Raw genomic sequence first — 8,744 nt, 5'->3', positions numbered from 1 at the left:
AACATCACCAGCACTTTGACATTCCACAATTATAAACTATTTCCTCCCCCCAACCTAAAGAAGACATTTTCCTCAATGTCTAAAGAAATGAGTAGAGTTTAGAAGATATCACCTGGCCACTGCTGGAAATATTTACAAACGGAGAGTTAAATCTAATTTACACTTTTTACGAGAGTTACTACCATCGTCATCAGTTGCCCAATCCAATGCCAAAGTCATGGGATTTGGCTCTGGTTTGTAAGTTTGCAAAAGATCAAGTAACTCATTAGCAGTAGGAGCATAAATGAAGAGTTTTTTCGCTAATGATGAAATGAAATAATTTTTTATTGCATGATTAAGAAATTTTATTAAGCCATCAGTTATTAACATTTAACAAACCAATGAGTTTTTTATGGATATTCAAATGGGCCCAAGAAGCAAATGTAATTAGCGCCTCTAAAGTTACAAGATCTCCTGGCAAGAAAATGAAAGAGTCAGCATGATTTAACATTTCAGATATTTTTTCTTTAATACCTGAGATAACTAACTCTTCTCCAGTTGGTGGGTTTGGTAAACATCCTAAAGGTTTTAAGGCTTTTGGAATGATGGCTAACACTTGGCTTCCTCGAATGAAAGTAGGTTCAGAGACAAGCTTTGATAACCCTTGGCTACCTCCACCATATACAAGATGTAGTTTCCTCTCTGCTATAGCACGATCAAGATCTATGGCTGCTTGAACGAACTCCTTACACTTTCCATAGCGAAATCCAGAAAGCACACAAATGTTTTTAAGTTGACTGCTTGAAGTTGCTGCCATTAGAACAATTCTAAAAAGAAACAATTTGTGAGTGCTTGAAAAGAAGTTCTTATTTAAGGATCTTGGTGACGGACATAATGATATACATCTGTAAATGGGGTGGTGTGTTTGTTAAATGACACGTGAAGCTTTTAGCTTAATAATTCAAAGGCAAATAGTAAAAAGAAAAAACAAACAATGATTGGATAAAAAAGAAACACAATAATAATAATAATGTAAAAGATAAAAGAACAGTAAAATAAAAAGATATTTACAGGTAGTTGTGATTGTGGCACACATCTTCTTCTGGTTTTACGTCCAGTAACGACTTGAACGCCCTCTATAGGTCGAGGATAGGCTTCTCATCCAGTTTTCTTATAAACTAGCAAACAAAGTCTTTTAGAGTCAGATTCCCAAGACTAAACTGTGCACTTTCCTTTTGGAACAACTTCTACAAATTTTGAATTTCTCGTTGAACATATCCGCTCAGATGCGTCTCAAGAGATCGTAAGATATCATTCAATAATTCTTTACTCATGCCATCCTTAACGAATTTGATTTTATCTTCACGATTTACAGAAACCATTCCTAAAGTTTTACAACGTGGCTTTTTGCAAGTAAGTCTTACACATTGAGAACATTCAGAGCCAAGTCTCTTAACTCTTCTTTTCTTAGCAAATGTACTTTTACCAAAACCAGGCATGTTGGAAATGAATGGATTAGAAAACTCACCTGCCAATCGGACATTTGCTTCAACTAACCAACGAATGTCAGCAGGAATCCCATTGATCATTAACAAATGCAGTCGCTCACAACAAGCTTTGTAAATCTTCTTAAGAGCATTTTGAGGTAGAGAAGGAAAACGTTGATGCAATTTTTGTTTTATTTCTTCCATACTTGACATTGATGTTTAAGTTATTGTGGGAAACTGAGAATACCGACTTAAAAAGTCACGGAGTACCGTTATCTGCCATTTATAGGGGACAGTGAATCAAAACAAAACGAATCAAATCTGTAAAATCAAATCAAAAGTGAAAAAGAACAACAAAATAAAACAAAAATACACAAGGAATATAACTCACCTTCGTCCTTTTATTGAATTTACCTCCAAGTCCAATTGCAGATTATAAATACCATCTTCTATTTCTTTGAGTTGTCTTTCTAGATCTTTCACGTGGGATACTAACTGTGGTGGTTGTAGATCCCAAATGGGATTTGATTTACAAAACCGGAGTAATTTCATCAGGTGAAATTTTACATGTAAAAGCGTTTTAAGATAATCGAAAATGAAATTTCTCATGTAGGTACTCATGACAAGTATAAAAATTTGGTGAGGTAAATCACAATTGTCAAACAACACACAATTAAAACAATGCAATGCACTCCATTCAAGACATAGGGAAAAGGAAAAAAATTCAAACAATTCAAACGATAAAGTAACAGTAAATCAAATTCACAAAACGTTAAAATGAAAAGGCTTAATTAAAATTTGGTGGGTCACTCAAATTGATTTCGGTATCTGCTTCATGTGGTTGGTATTCCAGATATGGTTTCAATCTTTGGCCATTAACTTTAAATGTGACACCATCATTTGGATTCTCAATTTCTATGGCTCCATATGGATACATATTTTTTATAATAAATGAACCATTTCACTTTGACTTTAACTTCCCAGGAAATAAATGAAGACAAGAATTATAAAGCAATATTTTTTTATCAATTTCAAATGTTTTCCGAAAAATTCTTTTGTCATGAAAAAATTTGGTTCTTGCCTTAATAATTCTAGAATTCTCATATGCATCATTCCTTAATTACTCAAGTTCATTTATTTGTAATTTACGCCCGTTACCAGCATCATCAAGATTTGAATTAAAAGCTTTAATGACCTAAAATGATTTATGTTCAAGTTCAACTGGTAAGTGGTAAGATTTTCCATAAACAAGTCGATAGGGTGACATTCCTAAAGATGTTTTAAAAGCAGTACGCTATACCCAAAGTGCATCAGTTAGTCGAAGAGACCAATCTTTACGATTTGGATTAACTGTCTTTTCTAAAATTTGTTTTATCTCCCTATTTGCTAATTCAACTTGACCACTTGTTTGAGGGTCATTAAGGACTCAAATGGCTTATTACAAAAATGCTTACCTCCAACACTGATAATGGCTCGAGGTATTCCAAATTTGCTCAAAATATTTTCTTTTAAAAAGTAGATCACAATCTTGTGATCATTGTGCCGACAAGGAATCGCCTCGATCCATTTTAAAACAAAATCAACAACAACCAAAATGTATACAAATCCAAATGATGATGGAAAAGGCCCATAAAATCAATTCCCCAACAATCAAATATTTCAATGATAAGGATGGGGTTTAAAGGCATCATGTTTCGCTTTGAAATAGACCATACCATTTGACAATTTTTACACATTTTACAGAATGCATGTGAATCTTTAAATAATGTAGGCCAATAAAATGCACACTGTAATATTTTTGCACCTGTCTTTTTTGAAGAAAAATGGCCACCGCATGCTTCAGAATGATAAAATTGAATGACCCTACTTACCTCGTCATCTGGTTTGCATCTTCGAAAAATTTGATCAGGGCAGTACTTGAACGTGTATGGATTATCCCAGTAAAAGTTTTTCACTTCTGTTAAGAATTTCTTTTTGTCCTGAGAACTCCAGTCATTGATGGGTGTTGTTTCAATTGAAGACTCATTCGTAGGTCTTGAAAGATGATCTGCAACAACATTTTCAGCGCCCTTTTTGTCCTTGATTGTCAAGTTAAATTCTTGAAGTAGCAAAATTCATCATATCAACCTTGGTTTGGCATCATGTTTTGACATTAAATATCTCACAGCAGCATGATCAGAATAAACAATAGTGGATGAACCAATTAAATACGAACAAAATTTATCCAATACAAATATTACAACAAGTAGTTCTTTCTCAGTTGTAGTGTAATTCATTTGAGCACTATTCAAAATTCTACTTGCATAATAGATGACAAAAGGCTTACCTTCCTTTCTTTGACCCAGAACAGCGCCAACGACATAATCACTAGCATCATACATTAGCTCAAAAAGTAAAGACCAATCATTGGGTTGCATTATTGGGGCTGATGTCAAAAGAGTAGTTATTTTTTCAAAAGCTTGTTGGCAATCTTTAGTCCATTCAAAAGGGGTGTCTTTTATTAGGAGGTTACAAAGTGGTTTAGATATAGCACTAAAGTCTTTTATAAACCTTCTATAAAATCTTGCATGTCCTAAAAAAGAACAGACTTCTCTAATTGTCTTTGGTGAGGGTAATTTTGAAATGACTTCAACTTTGGCTTTATCAATCTCAATTTCTTTTGAAGATACAACATAGTCCAAGACAATTCCAGAAGTGGTCATGAAATGTCATTTTTCCTAATTTAAAACTAGTCCTTTTTCTTTGTACCTTTCCAAAACTTTTTTTAGATTATCAAGACATGTATAAAAAGCATTACCAAATACAGTTAAATCATCCATAAAAATCTCTAAACAATTTTCAACCATGTCACTAAAAATGCTTAGCATGAACCTTTGAAATGTTGCAGGAGCATTACAAAGTCCAAAGGGCATTCTCCTAAATGCAAATGTTCCAAATAGGCATGTGAATGTGGTCTTTTCCTGGTCTTCTAAGGCTATAAGTATTTGATAATAGCTAGAGTAGCCATTAAGAAAGCAGTAGTAGGGATGTCCAGCTACGCTTTCGAGAATTTTGTCTAGAAATGGAAGGGGAAAATGATATTTTCTAGTGGCATCATTTAATTTTCTATAATCAATGCACATACGCCAACTAGATGGAATTCGTGTTGGGATTGGTTCACCTTTTTCATTTTTACAACAGTTATTCTAGATTTCTTTGGTACTACTTGTGTTGGACTTACCCATTTACTATCAGAGATAGGGTAGATAATTCATACATCTAGTAGTTTAAGGACCTCATTCTTTACCACTTATTTCATATGAGAGTTTAGTCTTTTTTGTGGTTAACGGGTTGTTTTGGCATTTTCCTCTAAGTGTATTCGGTGTGTGCAAATTAAAGGATTAATGCCTTTTATGTCTTTTAAGGTCCAACCAAATGCAGTTTTATGTCTTTTTAGTACAGATAACAACTTACCTTCTTGATCATGCGTGAGCTGGGAAGAAATTACCACCGGATATGTCTATTGCTCTCCAAGATAGGCGTACTTCAATTCTTCTGGTAATGGCTTTAATTCGAGCTCTGGTGCTTCCTCTTCGTTTGGTTCTTCAGGTTGTACCATATTTTCAAAGTTTGATTGGTCATCGTCGCCTATGGGTACCTGCATAGAATTAAATGTAGGGCATATGTTAGCAATATCACAATCTAATTCTTTACTTGATTCAAAAGAACCAGCAAAATAAATTTCAGCAGAGTTTGTAAAGTTCTCACCCTGAATGTGTTCCTCAATGATTGGCTCGATGAGATCAATCTCCTCATTCTCATTATCATCATCTTCTTGGTGGTAAGGTTGTTTACACATGTTGAACACATTGAGTTCCAGTGTCATATTGCCGAAAGATAAATTCATTAATCAATTCTTGCAATTTATCAAAGCATTAGCAGTAGTTAAAAATGGTCGACCTAATATAACAAGAATTTGTTTGCATTCATTAGCAATTGGTTTCGTTTCCAAAATAATAAAATCCACAGAATATATGAATTTATCGACCTGGACTAATACATCTTCAATTATTCCTTTTGGAACCTTAATCGATCTATTAGTAAGTAAAAGAGTGGTATAAGTTGGTTTTAACTCACCGATATTGAGTTGTTGGTGCACTGAGTAAGGAAGCAAATTAACACTGCACTGAGTAATGAATTTATCGACCTGGACTAATACATCTTCAATTATTCCTTTTGGAACCTTAATCGATCTATTAGTAAGTAAAAGAGTGGTATAAGTTGGTTTTAACTCACCGAGATTGAGCTGTTGGTGCACTGAGTAAGGAAGCAAATTAACACTGGCACCAAGATCAAGTACAGTATATCCAATTTTATGATCCCAAATAGTGCAAGAAATAGTTGGACAACCAGGATCCTTGTACTTCAAAGCACTATTGCTTGAGAGAATAGAACTTACATGTTCTGCTAAAAAAGCTTACTTTTGCACTTTATGTTTCTTTTTCACCGTGCACAGATCTTTCAGAAATTTAGCATAAGAAGGTACCTGTTTAATGACATCCAGCAGAGGAATGTTGACCCTTACTTGTTTAAAAACTTCATAAATTTCTGGACTATGGTTTGATTTCTTTGGCTTGATTAGTGCTTGAGAAAATGGGGGTACATGAGGAGAGTTGGTTATTTCTTCATGGGTTTAAGGTTCGACAGACTCTTCCCTATTTTCTAAAATTAAATCTTTACTAGTTTCACGAAGGTCCACAATGTGTTTTTCGACCACTTTACCACCACGAAGGGTTATAACTGATTTGACTTGACTCATATTTTGATTTCCTGAATTTCCCATTTGAGGATGTTGTTGACTCTTGGGGTTTGGTTCAGGTTGAGCAGGAAACTTTCCTTTTTCATGCATGGTCAGAGCAGATGTAAGTTTGGGAGTATGGATTTGGATTTGGCCTTTTGAAATTGTCAACGACATTTACTTGTTCGTGCAAACTTTCTCTCAGAGCTGGCAAGGTTGGACAGTCCTGCGTAGAATGGTCAGTAGAATCACAAATATAACATGAAATATTTTAAACAGACTTTACATAATCATTCTTTTTCGACTCTAATGCTTCGACTTTTCTATCTAATGATGCAAATTTAGCTTGAAAATCATGGTCTTCCCTAAAGTTATGCATACCTCCACTAGATGGAGATGACTGGGGTTTACTTGATGACTCATAAGAACCAACTGTATCCCAGTGTTGTGCATTTTCTACTATATAGTCAAAATAGTCTAATGCATCTTCAGGACTTTTATCCCTAAACTCACCTACACATCATTTCAACGACTTGTCTACCTTGGGATGTTAATCCCTCGTAGAAATAAGACATTAATCTCCATGTTTCAAAACAGTGGTATGAGCAAATGTTAAGTAGTTCTTTAAACCTGTCCCAACATTGGTAGAGGGTTTATCCTGGTTTTTGAGTGAAAGTGGTGATTTGTCTTTTGAAAGAATTTGTTTTGTGGGGTGGGAAGAGTTTTTTTAAAAATTGTGCTTGCATTTCATCCCAAGTTTTGATGGATCCTGACCTAAGATTTTGTAGCCAAGTTTTAGCTTTATCCTTTAGTGAGAAAGGAAAAAAACTTAAGCCTGATTATATTCATGCTACAATTTTGATCAGTACATGTGTTACAAGCTTCCTCAAATTCCCTTAAATGCAAATATGGATTTTCAAACTCAAAACCATGAAAAAGTATGAAGAAGTTGAATGATACCAGGTTTGAAATTAAAATGTGATGCATCAGGAGGGAAAAACTATGCATGATGGTGACCCTGTTCTAGTAGGATGCATGAAGTCTCTAAGGGTCCTAGGATGTTCATGAATATTTTGCAAGGCTTGGTCATTTTTGTGCACCAAAAAATTTTCAACTCCTGTGTCAGCCATATCTAAGGGTGGTGAAGGTGATCTTCTAATTAATCTGCCACTATTTGTACGAGACCAACGACGCATGCAATGCTAATGATGTGTGCTAAACTAATGATGCAAAAAAAAAACACTAAATGAAAATTGCAGAAATAAAAATAAACTGGAAATTAAATAAGCAAAAATGCGAAATATAAATAAACAAATTGAAAAATAAATAAAATAAACAAATTAGGTGGTGAAACCAGCCATAAACAAAGAAATTAAAAGAAACAATTTAGGCGGTATTTTAAAACCAGCCATATAATAAAACATAAAATTAAATAAATTAATATATAAGAATAAATAAACTGAAATTAAAATGATAGGCGGTAGTACCTACCATATAAACAAAATACATAAATTAACAAAATTTAAATAACAGTCAGGCGGTAGAATCGACCATTTAAAATAAATGCATAAAGTAAATTGCAGAAATTTAAAGAAATAAATTCGATTTGGGGACTGATTTGCAAAGGTTTCTGGGCTAAAATGAAGTTTCTCACAAATTTTATGGATAAAGTTAAAGTTTGTAAAGAATAGGGGTGCTAACTGAAGTTTTGCAAAAAGAGAATAAAATAGAATCATGGAAAGATAGTAACAACAAATAATAATCATAATAATAATAATAATAATAATAAAATAAAAATACAGTAAAGACAAACTAGCACCAAATTTAGAAAACTCCCCGGCAACGGCGCCAAAAACTTGGCACGACTCAAAAGTGTATTACTCTCAAGTATAAGAGTGTCTAGTTATAATATAACCCGGTGAGTCCGGGGTTGAACTACAGGGAATTTTAAATCCAGTAGTCAATTTAAAACTAAAAAAATTAATTGTGGGGAAAAGAAATTATTTGAAATTGATTTAAAAATAAGCTAAGGCTACATGATCCACTCTTAGTATTCAAACTATAATTTTAATACTCTCTCATTTTTAGCATCACTTTTACCAGTTAATTATTATATCATTTAATTCTCAACTAATTATGTGTGTGGATAAATATGAAATAAAGTACCTAATGTGCCACAATTAATGTGTCGACATTATGTCAAAATACTATAAAATCCAGTGAGATTTATAAATTAACATGATATAAAAATAGACAGAAAAGAATAAAATAACTTAAAACTCACTTGAGAAAGTAATTAATTTTATGATTTGAAACTTTGAGCTTCACCCTTCACCTCAGCTCAGTAAAATTAGCCACCCATATTGGAGGAAAACACAACACTCTTTTTATTTGATAAACTTTTGAAATATATTAAAAGGAAACTAATACAGAAGAAAACAAGAAAAGAAAAGAAAGAAGTCCTCAGCTGAACTCTCTCTCGACTTTTGAAAAATCAACTC

Source organism: Citrus clementina, unplaced genomic scaffold (assembly GCF_000493195.1).
Source record: "Citrus clementina cultivar Clemenules unplaced genomic scaffold, Citrus_clementina_v1.0 scaffold_3, whole genome shotgun sequence".
NCBI lineage: Eukaryota > Viridiplantae > Streptophyta > Magnoliopsida > Sapindales > Rutaceae > Citrus > Citrus x clementina.
This window is presented reverse-complemented; position numbering follows the sequence as displayed.